The sequence below is a fragment of the Diplotaxodon limnothrissa genome, linkage group LG17 (genome assembly GCF_057381915.1).
Source record: "Diplotaxodon limnothrissa isolate DT_005_m linkage group LG17, D_limnothrissa_male_GT1.1, whole genome shotgun sequence".
NCBI lineage: Eukaryota > Metazoa > Chordata > Actinopteri > Cichliformes > Cichlidae > Diplotaxodon > Diplotaxodon limnothrissa.
The window spans coordinates 2,701,787-2,722,429 of record NC_140612.1 but is presented as its reverse complement, the minus strand read 5'-3'; the positions used below and the strand labels follow the sequence as shown (position 1 = coordinate 2,722,429).

The window sequence follows — 20,643 nt, the reverse complement described above, 5'->3', positions numbered from 1 at the left end:
CCCACCAGTGATGCAGCATCAGCAGCACCAGCAGCACAACCCAGCCATGATGCAGCAGCATCAAGCGGCCTTCCTGTTGCCTCCACCTCAGCAGCACAACCCACCAGTTAAAGTCATACTGGTTTATTTAATATCTTGTTTTGTGCAGTGCCTTATTTATATTGTATTTTTAATTTATTTTATCCAACTTGTTGACACGCTTTATTGTGTTTATGTATGTTATTCATATATTTTTTTATCTTGTTAATTATTCTGATTGTGAATTTGCTTTCTTTAAGCTAAAAAAAAAGGTCAAAGACAAAGCTATTCGGTTTCTTGTGAGTACATACACTACACTGCCAATGTAGGGGGGCGCCACCTAAAATCTTGCCTAGGGCGCCTGTGTATATGTTGCAGCTTTTAGGCAGGGATGACTCCGGGAGTTGCTTTCTCACTGCATATGTTTTATTTCACAATCAGATCGATAACAAAAACATACAGCAGCTCCTCTCCAACTCCTAGCCCTTCGCTGCGGTGGAAAAAGAACGACTCCAATCCCCTTCAAGGAACATACGTACAAAAGAGTTTTCCTGACACACCAATGGGGCGTTCAATGCCATCTTGTAAATATGAGTACTCTGGCAGAATAACTGTTCAAATGAAAAATACACCAGAACAAACAAGCAAACAAAAAAAAGAAGTGTGGGGTACCTTTGAACCAATGAACAAAGTATAACAATTTATACTTTTTAACATAACCCGGCCCCGTCAATATGTGTATCTCTCACACTCTCCCCCACTCGAGAAATGTCGTCCCGACATAAATGTACCTTATAATCTACAATCCATAGAGAACAATAGAGTGGCATGGACTATTTACCAGGTTACATTACACCTTTTTATTTTTAAGTTACCCAAACTACCGTGCACTGTAGTTGTGTATACTCCTGATATAATCAGTTTAGCTTTCTTTTTTTGTTTTTAGTCCAACATTCAATCTATCAAATTACCATGCTATTTGTACTCTCCTGTAAGGGCATTAACTTTGTCCACATCTCATCTGAACACTAAGCATCTTCCCTTTACTCATACACATGTTCGGCCTGCAATCCATGTGTCACAATATTTCAATCAACATAGGTACATTTGTTACAATCTGAAATAGGGGTAGCAAGTGTAAACATTATATCTTCCACTTTTACCAAGGTCGCCAGTAACCTTGAATATTCACACATTTGGTGGCCACTATTCTTTCTTCAAGACTTGGTTGTCCAAGTTTACTATAGGTCAAAGTCTGTGGTCTCCTCCTTTCTCTCTTTGGGTATGGACTTGGCTGGTCTGTTTCCAAAGCCTCTTCGACATCAGAGCTGCTGTCCACCTCCCCTGCACCCACAATAGCCACATCCTCTGGTTCCATATTGTCCATTTTCTCCTCATCAGCTTGGCTGGGGTCCCCCTGGCCATCTCCTGACATGTGAGGAAGCTCATCTGGCTCACCCCTGTCCCTTAGTGGCATAAACTCTGCCGCTGTGGGGTCCAATGTAGGTGAACACTGAGGCTCAGGATAAGGCCAGGTGAAAACCGCATCAGAAAACTCATCTGTGTCCTCCTCCTCCTCACTCCCCACTTGTGTCGGAGTCATGCATGTTTGTTTCCGTTTGTTATAATGTCTTTTCCTTGTTTTAGTACTAGTTACAGTTGCCTCCTTATCTGCTGGGAGCGGAAGAAAATCGCAAGGCAACAACATATTCCTGTGCAAAATCCTTGTCCTGCCTTTACCATTCTCTGGCTCTAACTCAAACACAGGACTGTCCTCTCCCTTTTGTTTTTTAATGATGTAGATGTTGTCTTCCCAATAGGAGCAGATTTTACCTGGCCCACCCCTCTCCACAACATTTCTAACAAGGACACGACTCCCTATTTGAAGTGGTGGACCATGCACACTTTTGTTGTACTGCCTTTTACCTCGGTCAGCTGACTTAGCTGCATTTTTGGAGGCGACAGTGTAAGCTTCAGCCATTCTCCTTCTCCATCTGTCCACATAGTCCTGGTAGGAGCCTGAACTGTCCTCCTGCTCAATGCCAAAGAGAAGGTCAACCGGTAACCGTGGTGACCTACCAAACATTAGGAGAAAAGGAGGGTAGCCAGTGGCCTCATTAACAGTACAATTGTAGGCATGTACAACTTTATGGAGGTGGCTTTTCCAGTCTCTTTTCTGTTCCTCTGTTAGTGTTCTTAACATCGAGAGCAAGGTCCTGTTGAATCTTTCGGTCTGCCCATTTCCTTGTGGGTGATAAGGAGTAGTGTGTGACCCTTTAACACCAGCCAGTTCTTTTAAATGGTGCAACAGTCTATTCTCAAACTCTCGCCCCAAATCGTGGTGTAATTTTTCTGGAAAACCAAACCTGAGACAATAATCATTGAATAGTTTTTCTGCTACAGTCTTAGCTGACTTATTTGTAGTTGCGTAGGCCTGAGCGAAGCGGGTGTAGTGGTCCATAACTACAAGTATGTATTCACACCCCCCCTTGCATTGCTCCAGGTGCAAAAAGTCAACTGAAACCAACTGAAATGGATGAGTGGTCTCTATGCTCAACATAAGTGCCCGTGCCTGTCTGTTTGGCTTCCTCTGTTTGAGACACTCACAAACATTACTGGCATCTTAGGCCAGAAGAAACGATCCCTAACTAAATTTAGGGTCCTTTCTGATCCCAAGTGACCCATCTGTTTGTGTAGTTCATTGAGCACTAGTGGGTGGTAAACTGAGGGGAGAACTAGTTGTTTTTTGTGTCGAGTCTCTCTGAACATAGTTCCATCCTCTCTGATTTTTAGTTTGCTCCACTCTCTAGCCAATGCTTTAAACTCAGTGCTCTCAGTTTTAATTTCCTGTGTGGTGGGCCTTTTGTTTTGCACTACAGACTCGTACATTTTACCTATCACGGGGTCTTGCCGCTGTGCTGCACAGATTTCCTCTCTCGGTATTGGCTGAATCATGTCCAGCAGTTCCTCTGCTTGTGTTTGATGCTGAAGGGTGTGGAAGGAGACAGCGTTAAACATTAGAGCTTCTGTTTGCTGCACTAATATGCCCTGCTGTGAGGCTGCAACCACGTCCTGGCTAACCGTCTGTGTACAGCAGTTCATATAGTCCTCAAAATCGAGGGGCATCCTGGATAAAAAATCTGCATCTGCATTTGTTTTTCCTGGCCTGTATTTTATCGTAAAGTTGAAATCTGCGAGCTCAACCACCCAACGCTGACCTGATGCATTCAACTTTGCTGTCGTTAACACATAGGTGAGTGGATTATTATCTGTATAAACCACAAAAGATGGCGCATGCAGCAAATAATCTCTGAAGCGCTCACAGACATCCCATTTGAGAGCTAAAAACTCTAGTTTGCCAGCATGCATATGGTAATTTTTTTCTGGCGGCGTTAACGTTCTAGATCCATAAGCTATGACTCTTAACTTGCCATTACTGCGCTGGTAGAGCACTGCTCCTAACCCTGCTTGAGAAGCATCAGTATGAAGCACAAATGGTTGGTTTAGATCAGGGTAGCCTAGGATCGGAGGACTGGCCAGTTTATTGACTAAGTAAGACAAAACCTGATGGTGTGACTCTGTCCATTTCACAGGGGCTGATGAAGGCAACTGTCCTTTAGCCTGTTTCTCCTTCCTTCTCTTGTTCTGTGTTTTTAAGTCCTGTGGGCTACTTTTAGCATTTGTTTGGGCTGCTAGCAGTTCATACAAAGGTTTGGCGATACGTGAAAAGTCCTGTATATAGGCTCTATAATAAGATAGGAAGCCCAAAATCTGTCTCACTTCCCCCACTGTACTAGGGTGTTTCTCTTTAAGTGACATCACGGAGGCGACCTCTGCTGGATCCATACTATGGCCATCTTTTGACACCACTCTACCCAAAAACCTGACCTTAGGCTTGAACAGTTCACATTTCTTAGCAGTAAGTTTGACCCCATGTCTCTGATACCTTTGTAGCACGGCTCTTACATGCTCAACATGGTCCTCAAAAGATTTACTGTGGACCAAATTGTCATCAAGGTACGGTAGACAGATATCATCACGCAGACCCCAAAGACACTCCTCCATGCTCCTCTGGAACTCTGCTGAGTCCAAATGGGATTCTAACCCACTGGTATAAACCCCAGGGGGTGATGAATGCAGTGAGTGGCTGACTGTCTTCGTCTAGGAATCCTTGATGATAAGCCTTTCCCTGGTCTAGTACTGTAAACCAGGAGCTACCAGTAAGGCTGTCCAACATGTCCTGTATCCTGGGAATAGGATGTCTGTCAGGCACCGATTTGCGATTAAGTTCTCGATAATCCACACAAAGTCTGGGGTCACCGGACTTTTTCCTAACACAGACTATCGGTGACGAATAAGGCGACTTGGATTTCGTGACCCACCCCCTATTGATCAAGTCTTGCAGGTAAGCTTTTACTTCCTGATGCAGAGGTTTAGGCACACTATTGTAAGTCTTTTGAACTGGTGTTTGGTTGTTGAGAGTGATGTGCATCCGAAGACTAGGAATGCAGCCTACATCATTTTCGTCTTTTGCAAAAGCTTTGCATTCCTCCCTGAGCATCAGCCTCACCGCCGACTGTTGCCCACTCGTTAGATGGTCTAGAACTACAGGAGGATCCCAAACACCACTTGTCTCACCTGTGGGGGCTAATGGGACTTCAACACCTGCATCGTCTGCTGTTTTAGTTGTTGGAGTTTCTACAGGTTTTAGGGCAGCTGGGTATATTGCTTTTACGCCCTCAATGTGCCCCAGGACAACACGCGGATCTACAGAAATATTATGGCATGTGGTATTTGTGACAGATGCTGGGACCATGGCTGAGTTGCCCCTTTTTACTTTAAACAATACTTCCTGCAAATGAAGCCCCCCAGGCAGGCTGGGGTTCAGAACAGGACAAAATAACATTACAGTGTCCTCGTCACCCTGTATGCGTGTGCGACAGCGAATGGTAGTAGCTTCACTAGGGCCTAAAACAACTTTACTCCGCCCTGTCTTGACTTGGATCTCTTCCGCGGCTGTTCGATGTGTCTCTATCAACTGGATAAAAGTCTTAGCAGATCCGACGTCAATACCAAAAGCACTACTCACAATATTTGCAGCACAGTCACTGTTTTTAACACCCTGTTGTTTAAGTTGCTCGTTGATGATTTCTTCTATAACATTGTATCCAATAATGGGATCCTGAGCTACATTTGGGTCACTTGAGACCAATACGGGCACTAGGAGACTAGAGCTGGTCGTCTCCACCCCCGTCAGTCTAAACTCTACAGGGACCCACCCCATAAATGGTATCTCTGTCTGATTAGCTGCGAGCCCATTTAATGGTTCTGAACCTAAGAGTTCATCTATCCCCCTGATAGTGGTGTGAGGTAAGTGCTTGACTCTCCAGTTCTCATTTATTACGGTAGCCTGTGCACCCGTGTCCCACAATGCGGTGACTGGTACATTGTCAAAAGTGCATCTCACCATTTTTCGTCTACCAATCAGTTTCACCAGTTTTTGTCCTTGCTTATCTGATAGAAGGTCAGAATATCCCATGTATGACAAACACCCCCTTTTCTCTCTTTCCCTCAAATGTTGTTCAACTAGCCTCACCGCTTTACATACATGTTTGTGATGGTGCCAGTGTTGTCCCTGACAGGCTTTAGAACAGTAACTGACAGATGAGCAGCCTGCACACCTCTGGAGTGGGGTGCTGACCGACTCTCTCTGGTGGCAGCAACCACAGCGGCGGGACTCCTGATGTGGCGGTGGGGTCACTGCTGGTCCCGTGGCAGTGGCCCTCTGGCGTTTCCCTGCAGCTGAAGTGGAGCTCGGCATCCTCTGGAGATGTGGCCGGGCTGGCCACACTTAAAGCAGTGGGTGCAGTTGTCTCCCTCTCCGTTGCTCTGGCAGGTCCTGCAGCCTTTCTTCCTCCGGGTGTCCGCGGCAGCATCTGATGTCCTCTTTGTAGTCTGCGACTTGCCAGCATTCAGGGAAGCAAGAACCATCTGCCTCACCTCTGCAACCTCGTTCCTCAGCTCTTTCACCAGGTCGTGCATTTCGGGTGGAGGATGATTTTTCTTGTCTTCCTTGGTGGCGGGGATCTGTGAGCTGCTGCGTGGTTCATCCCTAGTATGTAGCTCATTGATTCTTGGTGGTTTTGTATTGTTCCTCTTTAACTTGTTCAGTCTTTCTGTCTCGAGATTGGCAGCCTCATTTAGTTTCTCAATCAGCATTTCATCAGTCACATCTGGGTTGTCAAGAAGGGCTTTAATCTGGAACTTTATGTTGTCATTTTGCAGCCCAGTACCCACTGATCTCAAAAACTTCCTTTTTACCAGGTCCCGACTGTAGTGTTCTGCTTCTTTGTCCTTGGATGCGTACAGGAGGCGATCTTTAAGCTCAATGGCTCTGAATAAAAAGTCTTGAGCTGACTCTTTTGGATCTTGGGAAATATTTATCAGTTTTTGGTACAAATCAGGTGTCATCTTCTCTGTAATGTCCTTTTAATATTGTCTTTAACTGTGTGAGTGTCAAATCAGTCTTTATTTCAAGCATATCACGCAGTTTGAGACCTGGATTGATGGCTCTTATCACTGCTTCAATAACTTCTGACTCACTGTGGCCTTTGCGGAGTCCATTTTCCATCTGATGCAGCAGGTTGGTGTAGGACAGCCGATCGCGCTGCCCTCCCTCACCTATTTGGCCACAGATGCGAAACTCCCTGCGAATTGTCACCTCTGGTACTTTAGAAGACGGCAGGTTCTGGCCGAGGCTCGGGGCAGCGTCTGCCATCTTGAGTTTCTGCCCTAGCGCTCTAATTTCTTCCTGCAGCTTGTCATACTTGTCTCTTTCGTCTGAAGGGTGGGAAAAATCACTCTCGGCCGCATTGTCTTTAGCTTTATATTCGCCCAAAAATGATAGAAGTTCCTTCACAAACTGTACAGCATCGTATGGTGTATAACTGTTTTCCACCTCGTCCAGTTTATGTTCTATAACTTTCATCAGTTGGCGTCTGGAAGTGTCTTTTGTAGGCTCATCTAGCGGTGTAGCAAAGCCTTTCACATTATAACCCACTTCTATGAGCTGATCACGACTTAGCTGGCAGAGTTTGGCGGTGATCTTATCTCGTAGGGCTTCTACCTCCATTGTGGGTACTCACAAGCTTGTCTTTAGCCCGTCAGATTTCAGGTCCGGTGCTTGGAGAAAGGTTTTTCTTCAGCGCTGCGGTAGCGCTAACGTTAGCCGCTAATGGCGCTAACCAGGCTTCTGCTTCACTCTCGTGCTGGAAGTTCTTCAAACCTTCCTCCTGGCTGGCTCGCCATGATATGTTGCAGCTTTTAGGCAGGGATGACTCCGAGAGTTGCTTTCTCACTGCATATGCTTTATTTCACAATCAGATCGATAACAAAAACATACAGCAGCTCCTCTCCAACTCCTAGCCCTTCGCTGCGGTGGAAAAAGAACGACTCCAAATCCCCTTCAAGGAACATACGTACAAAAGAGTTTTCCTGACACACCAATGGGGCGTTCAATGCCATCTTGTAAATATGAGTACTTTTGAACCGATGAACAAAGTATAACAATTTATACTTTTTAACATAACCCGGCCCCGTCAATATGTGTATCTCTCACACACACACACACACACACATATATATATATACACATATATACATACACATACACGTATATATATGTATATATATATATACACATACACGTATATATATGTATATATATGTGTATATATATACATATATACATATATATATACATATATACATATATATATACACATATATATACACACATACATACATACATACATACATACATATATATATATATATATATATATATATATATATATATATATAAAACACCCAGCACGCCCCCTGCGGGCGGTTTATCCTTCAAGCTCGGGTCCTCTACCAGAGGCCTGGGAGCTTGAGGGTCCTGCGCAGTATCTTAGCTGTTCCCAGGACTGCGCTCTTCTGGACAGAGATCTCCGATGTTATTCCCGGGATCTGCTGGAGCCACTCGCCTAGCTTGGGAGTCACCGCACCTAGTGCTCCGATTACCACGGGGACCACCGTTACCTTCACCCTCCACATCCTCTCGAGCTCTTCTCTGAGCCCTTGGTATTTCTCCAGCTTCTCGTGTTCCTTCTTCCTGATATTGCTGTCATTCGGAACCGCTACATCGATCACTACGGCCGTCTTCTTCTGTTTGTCTACCACCACTATGTCCGGTTGGTTAGCCACCACCATTTTGTCCGTCTGTATCTGGAAGTCCCACAGGATCTTAGCTCGGTCATTCTCCACCACCCTTGGGGGCATCTCCCATTTTGACCTCGGGACTTCTAGGTTATACTCGGCACAGATGTTCCTGTACACTATGCCGGCCACTTGGTTATGGCGTTCCATGTATGCCTTGCCTGCTAGCATCTTGCACCCTGCTGTTATGTGCTGGATTGTCTCTGGGGCATCTTTACACAGCCTGCACCTGGGGTCTTGCCTGGTGTGATAGACCCCAGCCTCTATGGATCTTGTACTCAGAGCTTGTTCTTGTGCTGCCATGATTAGTGCCTCTGTGCTGTCTTTCAGTCCAGCTTTGTCCAGCCACTGGTAGGATTTCTGGATATCAGCCACCTCCTCTATCTGCCGGTGGTACATACCGTGCAGGGGCCTGTCCTTCCATGATGGTTCCTCGTCTCCCTCCTCTTTCTTGGGTTTCTGCTGCCTGAGGTATTCACTGAGCACTCGGTCAGTTGGGGCCATCTTCCCAATGTATTCTTGGATGTTCCTTGTCTCATCCTGGACTGTGGTGCTGACACTCACCAGTCCCCGGCCCCCTTCCTTCCGCTTAGCGTACAGCCTCAGGGTGCTGGACTTGGGGTGAAACCCTCCATGCATGGTCAGGAGCTTTCTTGTCTTTATGTCAGTGGCTTCTATCTCCTCCTTTGGCCAGCCTATTACCCCAGCAGGGTACCTGATCACGGGCAGGGCGTATGTGTTGATGGCCCGGATCTTGTTCTTACCATTCAGCTGACTCCTCAGGACTTGTCTGACCCTCTGCAGGTACTTGGTGGTTGCAGCCTTTCTAGCGGCCTCTTCATGGTTCCCATTTGCCTGCGGGATCCCCAAGTACTTGTAACTGTCCTCTATGTCTGCAATGTTGCCTTCTGGTAGTTCAATCCCCTCAGTTCTGACTACCTTCCCTCTCTTTGTTACCATCCGACTACACTTCTCCAGTCCGAACGACATTCCAATGTCATTGCTGTATAGCCTGGTAGTGTGGATCAGTGAATCGATGTCTCGTTCACTCTTGGCATACAGCTTGATGTCATCCATGTACAGGAGGTGGCTGACAACTGCTCCGTTCCGTAGTCGGTATCCGTAGCCAGTCTTGTTAATGATCTCACTGAGGGGGTTCAGGCCTATGCAGAACAGCAGTGGGGACAGAGCATCTCCTTGGTAGATCCCGCACTTGATGGTAACTTGTGCTATGGGCTTGGAGTTGGCCTCTAGTGTTGTACGCCACATCCCCATTGAGTTCCTGATGAAGGCTCTTAGGGTCCCATTGATCTTGTACAATTCTAGGCATTCCAGTATCCAGCTGTGGGGCATTGAGTCATAGGCCTTCTTGTAATCAATCCAGGCAGTGCACAGGTTGGTCAGTCTGGTCTTGCAGTCTCGGCTGATTGTTCTGTCTACCAGTAGCTGGTGTTTTGCACCTCTGGTATTCTTGCCAATTCCTTTCTGTGTCCCGCTCATGTATTGACCCATGTGCCTGTTCATCTTAGCCGATATGATGCCTGACAGGAGCTTCCATGTAGTACTGAGGCAGGTTATTGGTCGGTAGTTGGAGGGGACCGGTCCCTTCTTGGGGTCCTTGGGGATCAGGACCGTCCGGCCTTCAGTTAGCCATTCCGGGTGTCTCTCGTTAACTAGCAGCTGGTTCATTTGTGCTGCCAGACGCTCGTGGAGTGCAGTCAGCTTCTTCAGCCAGTAGGCGTGAACCATGTCGGGCCCTGGTGCTGTCCAACTCTTCATACTGGAGACCCTTTCTTGGATATCTGCCACTGTGATGGTTACTGGACCCTGTTCAGGGAGGTCGCTGTGGTCTGCCCTCAGATCCACTAGCCACTGAGCATTGCCGTTATGGGTTGCATCCTTCTCCCATATGCTCTTCCAGTATTGCTCCGTCTCCAGCCTTGGTGGTGCTGTTCTCTTATTGTTCCCTTGCCACTGAGAGTACACCTTTGCTGGTTCTGTGGAGAACAGCTGGTTTATTCTCCTGCCTTCTATCTCTCTGGTGTACCTCCTCAAGCGGCTGGCCCAGGCTGTGAGTCTTTGCTTGGCAGTTTCCAAGGCCTCAGGTATGGACAGCTTGCTGTATTTCTTAGGCACCTTATTTGTCGCACCTTTCTGCAACTCTGTTAGTTGGCTAACCTCCCTCCGTGCTACTTTGATCTTGCCCTCTAGCCTCCTTCTCCATGGAGGGTACTGCCCCTTGTGGCTGTTCAACTTGTAGCCAAGCATCTCACTGATCACTGCTGCCGTATTGTAGATCAGCTTGTTAGTGTCGGTAATCGTGGTTGTAGGTATTGCCCGTAGTGCTGCATTAACATCATCTAGCAGACCTTCTGAGGGTACTTCACGTAATCTTGGTAACCGGCTACGGGGGATCCAGGTTTCAAGCTTGGCCATGATCCTATTTTTCAGGTCAGTTCCTCTCGCACTCAACGATCCTTCTCCTATCGCACTTGGGGCTATGTACCCAATCTCGGGTGGGGGTGATGATATCTCCCCCCTGACCTGGCGTCCTGACTCCTCCTTGCCGTAGCATTTGTGTTGTACCTCGTCAATCTCTAGCTGTGAGAGCAGTCCCTTCTTTCGAATGTTGGAACACTGAGCTACTAGTTGTTTCGCCGTCATTGTGGATGTTGGGTATCGAAGAATCCATAGGTCCCTCATCCTATTCATGTAGCCCCTTCCGCCGGGGTTACTTGCGTCTGTATCAAGTGTACATGCAATGCAATCTCCAGATGCAATCTCCAGATGTACTGCACGACTGGTGAAACAAGTAAAAAGAACTCCATACCTTTTAAGGAGACTTCGTCCTCTTTTAACACTTATAGGTCCAAAATAGTCCACTCCAACATTTGTGAATGGGGCTATGTCTGGCAGGACTCTCTCTTCAGGCAGATCCGCCATCTTTTGTTCAACAAACTTTCCTCTGTTGCGTCTACACGTGACACAACGAGAGATGATTTTCCTGGCAGCAGAATTTGCATTTAGTATCCAGTAATTTTGTCTTAGTTTTGACAGCATGTGTGCTCTTCCTGCATGTCCCAACCTTTGATGGATATGGCGTAAAATCAGTGTTGACACATGCATATCTTTTGTCAAAATTACAGGATGCTTTAATTCCATAGGCATGGCTGCTTTATTCAATCGGCCACCCACTCTGAGGATTCCTGCATCCAACACTGGATCAAGTTTGTAGAGACAATTTCCCTTACGGTGTGTTCACACCGAACGCGATGGACGCGAATAAAACGCCCCAAACGCCCCTAATTTGACGCGTGTACATTCGCGTCTCAACGCGTGTCCAAGAAAAATCCATCGCGCGTCAAAATATCATATTTTGACGCGCGTGAACCGGAAATGTGGGAGGAATGTGGGAGGGAGTTGTGCCAGACCGGTATCTTTGCAAGATGGCAGCTATCGAGCTAGCGCTTGAAGAGAGAGTCTCCCTTCTCTATGTACTGTGGAGAGCAGAGCAGCAGCGTAAAAGACGTCCTCGCCGTACCTGGGTCCATCAGGTCCTCCAGAGGCATGAGCAGTTTGGTGAGTTTCACCACTTGCTCCAGGAGCTGCGCCTGGATGACGGCCGATTCCAGCGCTATCACCGTCGGCCAGTTTGAGGACCTGCTTTCCCTCGTCGGTCCCAGCATCGCCCGCCTAGACACCAACTACAGACGCTCAATCCCACCTGCAGAGCGCCTGTCCGTCTGCCTGAGGTTAGTAAAACTATTTAATACGGTAGTCCTTTATTGATATCTGTGCTAATATGCTAATCCATCCAGTTATACACTGCTAACATGGATGTGCTATGCTAACAGTGAATGCTGTCGGTGTTTACTGAAAGCAAACTGTGGTACAGAGACGACTCTTTATAATATTTCTAGTGATACTCAGAAGCTCTCATCAAGTCCCGATTTAATTCGATTTATGCTGTTATCAGTGTTTGCATGATAGCATGGCTGTGGTGTCACATCAATGTATGCGCTCGGTGTTTGCTGATATCAAACTGTAGCATTAGGACCACTGAGTTAACCTTGTAGTGATACTCACTCCTTTTTATTTAGACCTGGTTTAATTCTGGGATAGTTGAATATTTGTATATAATCCCTGCAGCTGTCAGACTCTATAGCAGGGGTCACAGCCTTTATTAAAACAGAGTTAGATAAAACTGTGAACAGTTTGGTTCATCTCTAGTTACATGGTTCTATCTTGATAAGCTGTCTTATCACAGATTAATTTTTCAAAAATATTAATGATTTAAGCAAGGAAAGGGCTACATGTCAACATACAACTCTTTATTTCTATTAATGTCTTACTTCATTCCTACCTGATTGACATGTTTAGGAATTATGAGTGATTGGCTCACTGTAGTTGTGAAAGTTGCTACCAATCAAATTATGATATGTTAAAGTTAAAACAAAACACAACTGTTTTAGATATTATCTAATATACATTTTGTAATTATCCTTATAATTACAAAATGTTTTATGTAAGATTTAAGTTTTGTGATTTAAATCTGACATCACAAAAGTATTTTGGAATTTGAATAATGTATTTTGTAACTGCAGTACACATAATACTGATTTTGAACAATTTTGTCCAGGTTCCTTGTCACCGGGGACTCCTTCAGGACCATCGCGTTCAGTTTCAGAGTCGGTGTGTCCACGGTGAGCCGTCCATCTGGGACTGTCTAGTGGACGACTTCATGGCTGTGCCTTCACCTGGAGACTGGCGGTCCATCACAGAGGGATTCCAGGAGCGCTGGAACTTTCCTCTGTGCTGTGCAGCTCTGGATGGGAAGCACGTCCAGACAAAGGCACCCCATATATCATATAGGAGACGCACACATTGATATACACTAAATATTCATTTCATTTCTTTTTTGTGGTGCCCAAATTTATGCACCTGCTTGATTTTGTTTAAACAATTATTGCACACTTTCTGTAAATCCAGTAAACTTCTTTTCACTTCTCAAATATCACTGTGTGTGTCTCCTGTATGATATTTAACTGACATTTTTTATTGTAACAACCAACGATTTATACAGGAAAATAATGTCTATTAACAAGGTTGCCCAAACTTCTGCATCCCACTGTATCAGTATATTTTGTCATTAGTATAATATGAAATAAATTCTACATGTGTCAAGTTGTGTGCCAACATTTGCTGTGTAGTAGAACTGAGACATTAGTCATTATAAACATTTATTTGAAATAATATTAAAAGTCTCAAACAGAAAAACATTAAACATAAATATATAAAATATAAGAATTTACAGAGAGACAGGAATAAAAAGGACCAGCTGCTCTCCAGAGCAGGAACAAGGCTGAGGAGGAAATGCTCCATTGGAGACTGGTGTGGCCTCTTCAGGGACTCCAGGATGGCCAGCTCCACCGCCGATGGCCCCTTTGACCTAGGTAACAGCCACGTCACCAGGCTCCTGATTGGTTGTCGCGGCGCAATTTGACGCTGGAGTTCAGATTTTTCCAACTCGAGCGGTAGACGCGAAACGCGCGTATGCACAAAATGCAACACAAAAACTCACGCGCGTGGTTTTATTCGCGAGTCAAACGCGCCAGACGCGCTACACTGACGCGCGTTTCACACGTTTTGGCGTTTTCGCGACGCAAATCTGCTTCTGAATTTTCGAGGGACCCGCAATCGCGCGTCATCGCGCCTTTCCATTGACTTTACATGTAAACCTGACGCTCTATTCGCGTCCATCGCGTTCGGTGTGAACACACCGTTAGAGACTCCTTTGAGGCCATTGCGGATTAAAGCCATTTCAGTCGTAAATTTCTGTTGTTGTGCATATTGAAGAATAGCTTGTTCTGCCTTTGCCAAGTCTTCTGGAGTGAGATTTCCTTTCTTCAAAGTGGTCTTAAATCTTTCCATTCTTATCTCCACTTCTTTCTGACCTTCCGGATCATTCTTATTCAAACCTGCAGCAAGCAACTCTTTCCTCTTCTGTGCCAACAACACCAAGACCTCTTTCATCTTTAAAAGCCAGGCTACAGAGATTTTAAGTTTTGCCCAAGACGAGAAGTAGAGGATAAAATAGCTGGTAGGATTTTGTAATTCTCTCACAATGGCATTCATTGTCAGGTCCCTTTTGACCTCTGGGTCATCTGCAGAAATTACACTGTACTCCACATCCAGTTTAGGCCATTCCTTTTCTGACTCATAGAGAAATTCTGGCCCTTTTATCCATCTCCTACATTTGAGGAGATCCCCAGCTCTCATACCTCTGGATGCGTCATCTGCAGGATTCTCCTTAGAAGAAACGTATCTCCACTGATTCACATCTGTTGCTTCCCGAATAACAGCAATTCTGTTTGCAACAAAAGTATTGAATCTTCTGGTTTCATTGGAGATGTATTTCAGTACTGTTGTACTATCAGTCCAAAAAACTGATTTTTCCAACCTGACTTGCAGCTCCTTTTGCAGAAGCCTGTCCATCCGAACTGCAAGAACTGCAGCCGTCAATTCCAACCTGGGAATTGTAGTTTGCTTGAGAGGAGCAACTCTAGCCTTTCCCAGGATAAAAGCAACATGCGTGACGTTATTCTTTTCCAACTTTAAATATGACACCGTTCCATACCCATCTTGACTTGCATCAGAAAAATGATGAAGTTGTGCCCTATCTGGTCTTCCAAAGCAATTTGGTTTAATGCAACGTTCCACTTTAAACTTTGAAATCAGCTGGAGATCCTCCAGCCAATCACGCCACCGCTGGGAAAGAGAGTGGGGAATAACTTCATCCCACTTCAAATTTTGTCGGCAAAGCTCTTGTAGCAACAGTTTAGCTGGCATACTGAAGGGAGACAAGATTCCCAAAGGATCATACAGTGAGCTGACCACAGACAAAATTCCCCTTCTGGTTGTTGGACGGTCCTGCAGGGAGGTTCTGAACTGGAACTTGTCTGTTGCTATGCACCACTGTAAACCCAGTGCTCTCTCAACTGGAAGTTGATCTGTGTCCAAATCCAGATCCTTAATTTCCTTTGCTCTTCTTTCCTCTGGGATTGACATGAGCACTGTGCGACTGTTGCTGATCCATTTTGAAAGCTTAAATCCTCCTTTAGCGCAGATATCTGTCAGCCTCTTCACCATGTGCACTGCCTCCTCTTCTGAAGCAACAGATTTCAAACAATCATCCACATAAAAGTTTCTTTTGACTGTATCAACCACTTCAGCTGGAAACTGTTGTGCATTATCATCTGCAGTTCTCTGTAGAGCATAATTTGCACAACTTGGCGAAGATACAGCTCCAAACAAATGCACTTTCATCCTGCATTCCTGTGCAGACCTTGAAGTGTTGCCATGTTGCCACCACAGGAAACGGAGAAAGTTGACATGTTTTTCTGAGACGTGAACTTGGTGAAACATGGAATCAATGTCCGCCATTAATGCAACAGGCTCTTGTCTAAATCTGATCATAACCCCAACCAGCGAGTTTGTGAGATCAGGTCCCTGTAGAAGCTGACTGTTCAATGATGCTCCTTTATAAGTTGTTCCACAGTCAAATACAACTCTTAATTTGCCCTTTGTGGGATGATACACTCCATGATGAGGGATGTACCACACCTTTCCATCATCTTTGTGCAACTCATCTACAGGCACAAACTCGGCATATCCTCGTTCAAGCATGTTGTTTACACATTTAGTGTATTCATCCTTATAATGAGTATCCTTTTCAAATCTCCGTCTGAGACTCTGGAGACGCTGCTCCGCGACACAGAGGTTATTTGGCAAACTGGAACCTTCTCTCCTGAAAGGCAAATCAATGTGATAATGATTTCCAATAAGCTTTATTGAACTACTAACAATATCCATGAAACACAGATCTTCTCTAGACATTTCAGTCTGCTCCGCTGATGATCTTTCATTAAAATCATGATTGTACTGTTTAATCAACATGTCTTCAAGACGCTCAACAGAAATCCTATTGGCTGTTACAGCAGTGCAGTTGGTTTTATTTCCACTGTTACTTCCAGTGCGCAGGGGACCATTTATGACCCAGCCAACTTTTGTTTTTACAGCATAAGGTCCACCCCCCACACTGTTTATCACCTTCCATGGCTCCAAAACATTGGAAGCATCAGTGCCTATCAGTAGCTCCACATCTGCATTAACATTGTACAGTTTAACAGGTTTAAGATGAGGCCACTGATCGATGTCGCTTTGCTGGGGAATATTAACTGTAGAAACTGGCATAGTCTTTTGAGTCAAAACATCTGGCAATGGCATGAAATCATTTGCTTCCAAACCAGACACTTCCAAACCAGACAGAACTTGTGTACTAACAATCTTATCTTGACTCATTGTTCTCAAAAAGATATTGGTCTTTTTACCTTTTACATTCAGCCTTTTTGCCAAAGTTTCTGTACAGAATGTACCTGAACTTCCAGGATCCAAAAACGCATAAGTTTGCACAATTTTATTACTCTTTTGGCTCTTAACTTGAACTGGAACTATAGAAAAAATTGCATCAACTTCATGACCAGCCCCAATATACCCACATGTCTGAGTGGTTGCAGTTGAAAAGTTGACATTAGAGTTTGTCCTCTGTTGAGTTTGTTCCGAAGACGCACCTGGATCCTTTCGCTCTATATGAAGAACCCCTGGGTGCCTTTGGTGACACACGTCGCAATCCAAACGACTCCTACAGTCTTTGCTTGTGTGACCAACTTTTAAACAACCAAAACAAATTCCCCTTTCCTTGATAAAAGTCAACTTATCCTGATGCGTTTTAGCTTTAAACTGCTTACAATTCTCTAGTAAATGATTGCTGTGTGAACAAAACAAACAACTACGCAGAACAACGGAAGTTGTTCTGCTTCCAGTTGATTGAGCTTTGATTCCTGGCACTGTACTGACATTAGTGGCAAAACTACTTCCTTTTCTCCTTTGCTTGGTAGAACTTGAAGCTTTAAAGCTGCTTCCAGATTGTGAGTCTTGGATGTTGCCAAACACTGGATCTGATGCTACTTTTACCTGTTTTATTATAAAGGCAACCAGATCAGTGAACACTGCTCTGTAACCATTTTGTTCCTGCAGTTCATAGGCAACAACTCTCCATTTTTCCCTCAATTTGTATGGAAGTTTCATAACAACCATTCTCATATTTGAGGGCAAATCCAACTCCTTCATATAAACAACTTGCTGCATTAGATTCGAACATCCTTGAAGAAAAAGAGAGAATGACTGTAGACCTTTCACATCCTCACTTTTAATAGGTACCCAACTCACAATCCTCTCCATATATGCAGAGGCAATTTTATTTTCGTTCCCAAAATGTTCTTCAAGAAGATCTTTGGCTGTGGAATAGCCCTGCTCAGGTGGTAAGTGCTGACAACTATGCACCAAATCCCTAGGCTGCCCCCTAGTGAACTGCTCTAAAAAATGCAAACAGTCGCTCCAGTTATCAGTTTTAGCTTCCACTCCATTTTCAAAGGCATTCATAAATGATCTGTACTGTAAAGGGTCTCCATCAAACACAGGGATGTTTCTGGCGGGGAGGACAGAAGATAAGTTTTGTTTTACAAGCAAAGTAGTGATGTCATTTTGTTTTTGCATAATATTTACAATCTCCTTCGTGCAGTTCCCAGTCAAAGTAGGAGACTGAGGCTGTGTTTGCTGCGTCACTTGAGCTGAATCATCAACCTGATGTTGGGTTTGACTTTGTCTAGGTACGATTACTTGTGATTCAGATGCAGAATTTATACCAGAGTAATCTCTTGATGTTGGAACAAATGTATCGGCACAAGGATTTAAACTAGGCGCTTCTTGTACGTGCCCTCTTTCAAAATAAGAGTTCATTCCATCAGAATGCTCAGAGCTACAAACTGAATTTATTTTTAAGACACGAAGCTTTGCATTAGTGGCTGCCAGCTCTGTTTCCAAGGATAATGTCTCCTTTTCTTTTCTCAGTTTTTCCTCTTGCGCTTCGATAGAATGTTTTTCTTTAATGCAGCCAGTCGCTCCATGAGCACTGCCTTGTCAGCCGCAGCTTTAATGCGTGCGGAAGATGTTGATGAAATTCGACTTTGCTGTGACAAGGTTTTTGAAGGTGGTTTTACACTTGAGATATTAGAGACACTGGATGAAATAAAACCTGAAGACAAACTTTCAACAGCTTTATCATTGCGAACAGTATTGTTTTGTTCAGTATACGGCTCGCCCGCCTCCTGCAACCAAACCTTTACTTTGTCCATAAAAACAGAGAATGCTGTCACCTTCGACTGAAAATGTGCAACTTGCCTTTTCACTTCATCTTCTGGCAGTGGCAAACTTAAAAAGGATTCTTGCAAAGCGTTTGCATCTTGATAGCATTTAATAAACTTCCCAAATTCAGAAGACACTTCCTTAACGTTTTCATGTGAGGTCATTAAAGCGGAAATTTTCCCCATGTACTTAGATGCTTGCTTACACATTGAACTGCGCTTTTCTTGGCATGTCTTTATATACAAATCCAAACCTTTTGGCGTAAATTTAACGCTTCTTTTCTCTGCTTGCATCTCAGTGTCATCCTCTCGTTTACTCTTAATATCCGACATTTTTATTGTCTTCTTGGATTATTTCAAACTTTATAAAGATGCACAGCACACTGAGAATCCATAGCCTAAAGTACAAACATGACATCCATTTACCTGCCTTTTGCAGCGAACAAACATTTCCACAGAGGGCGTTGGCATGTTTCAATTAGCGATCCAATTTTGCACCAATTTAGTACGTCAAAACTCAGTTCATCAGTCTTTGTAGTGAAATAATGTCTTTAAACTCCAATAGCTTCACCATTTTCCTTTACGGCTTAAACAATATTATCACTCACCAGCTTTGATGAACGAGTGACATGTTGATCCAGGCCTCAACATCAAATCCGTCTGGATTACTCACCAGACGATCCAATACCTTTTATTCGAGTTCGACGGTGATCCTTGAAATCCTTATATCCATTAATGAAGAATTATTCCTTTGTCCACGGGAAGGTTTTTTACTTTGTGTAGTGGCAATTCCTTTACTTTTGTATGATCAAACGTCCCACAACTTAAAGTCCACAAGCCACTGCTGCACTGAGGTAATATTTCGTACGCAGGCAAAAGAAGTCCATTGTCCAAACCTTTTAGTTGAGAGTTTTGGTTTATTTATCCATTTGGCAAGCAATAACAAGATCCTTCCTACTGCTTCTCCTGCTCTGGTAAAAAACCATAGGCCCACCCCAATGCATGCTGGTCCTATACCAGTCTCTTTATTTATAGAAACAAAATGGCCCTACAGCTCTTACTGACTAATTTAACAAAATAACAACAAACAAAACAAATCATTTAAAACAAAATATTAACCGACAAATAAACCCCAAAATATAAGTAAACTAACAACAAACTTGAACTAATTTCAAAAATAAGAACAAAAACAAAAATAAAGAACAAATAGCTCCAACATATATATAAACACCCAGCACGCCCCTGCGGGCGGTTTATCCTTCAAGCTCGGGTCCTCTACCAGAGGCCTGGGAGCTTGAGGGTCCTGCGCAGTATCTTAGCTGTTCCCAGGACTGCGCTCTTCTGGACAGAGATCTCCGATGTTTTTCCCGGGATCTGCTGGAGCCACTCGCCTAATATATATATATATATATATATATATATATATATATATATATATATATATATATATATATATATATATATATAGGGGTCCTAAGGCTAGACCCCCTATGCTAAGCAAGCCTACCGCAGACATGAGCGAGACAGATAAATATGAAGGCATGCCGGCTCGGACGTCGCCCGGATCAACAAGGTCCGCGTCAGGTGTTGAGGAACCAGGGCACCCTGACGAAAAGTGGGCTACTGGAACAAGAAGGCATCGGTGGGCAAGGGACGAAAACAGGGCGTTGTTGGAATGCTACTACGCAAGTAACCCCGGCGGAAGGGGCTACATGAATAGGATGAGGGACCTATGGATTCTTCGATACCCAACATCCACAATGACGGCGAAACAACTAGTAGCTCAGTGTTCCAACATTCGAAAAAGGAACACGAGAAGCTGGAGAAATACCAAGGGCTCAGAGAAGAGCTCGAGAGGATGTGGAGGGTGAAGGTAACGGTGGTCCCCGTGGTAATCGGAGCACTAGGTGCGGTGACTCCCAAGCTAGGCGAGTGGCTCCAGCAGATCCCGGGAAAAACATCGGAGATCTCTGTCCAGAAGAGTGCAGTCCTGGGAACAGCTAAGATACTGCGCAGGACCCTCAAGCTCCCAGGCCTCTGGTAGAGGACCCGAGCTTGAAGGATAAACCGCCCGCAGGGGCGTGCTGGGTGTTTTTTTTTT

At 44.6% G+C, this 20,643-nt stretch overlaps 1 pseudogene; it reads right to left on the bottom strand.

Moving 5' to 3' along the window:
• Nucleotides 1–14,101: 14,101 nt before the first annotated feature.
• On the bottom strand, nucleotides 14,102–18,875 carry LOC146614468 (uncharacterized; annotated as a pseudogene).
• Between the last annotated feature and the right edge of the window lie 1,768 nt (nucleotides 18,876–20,643).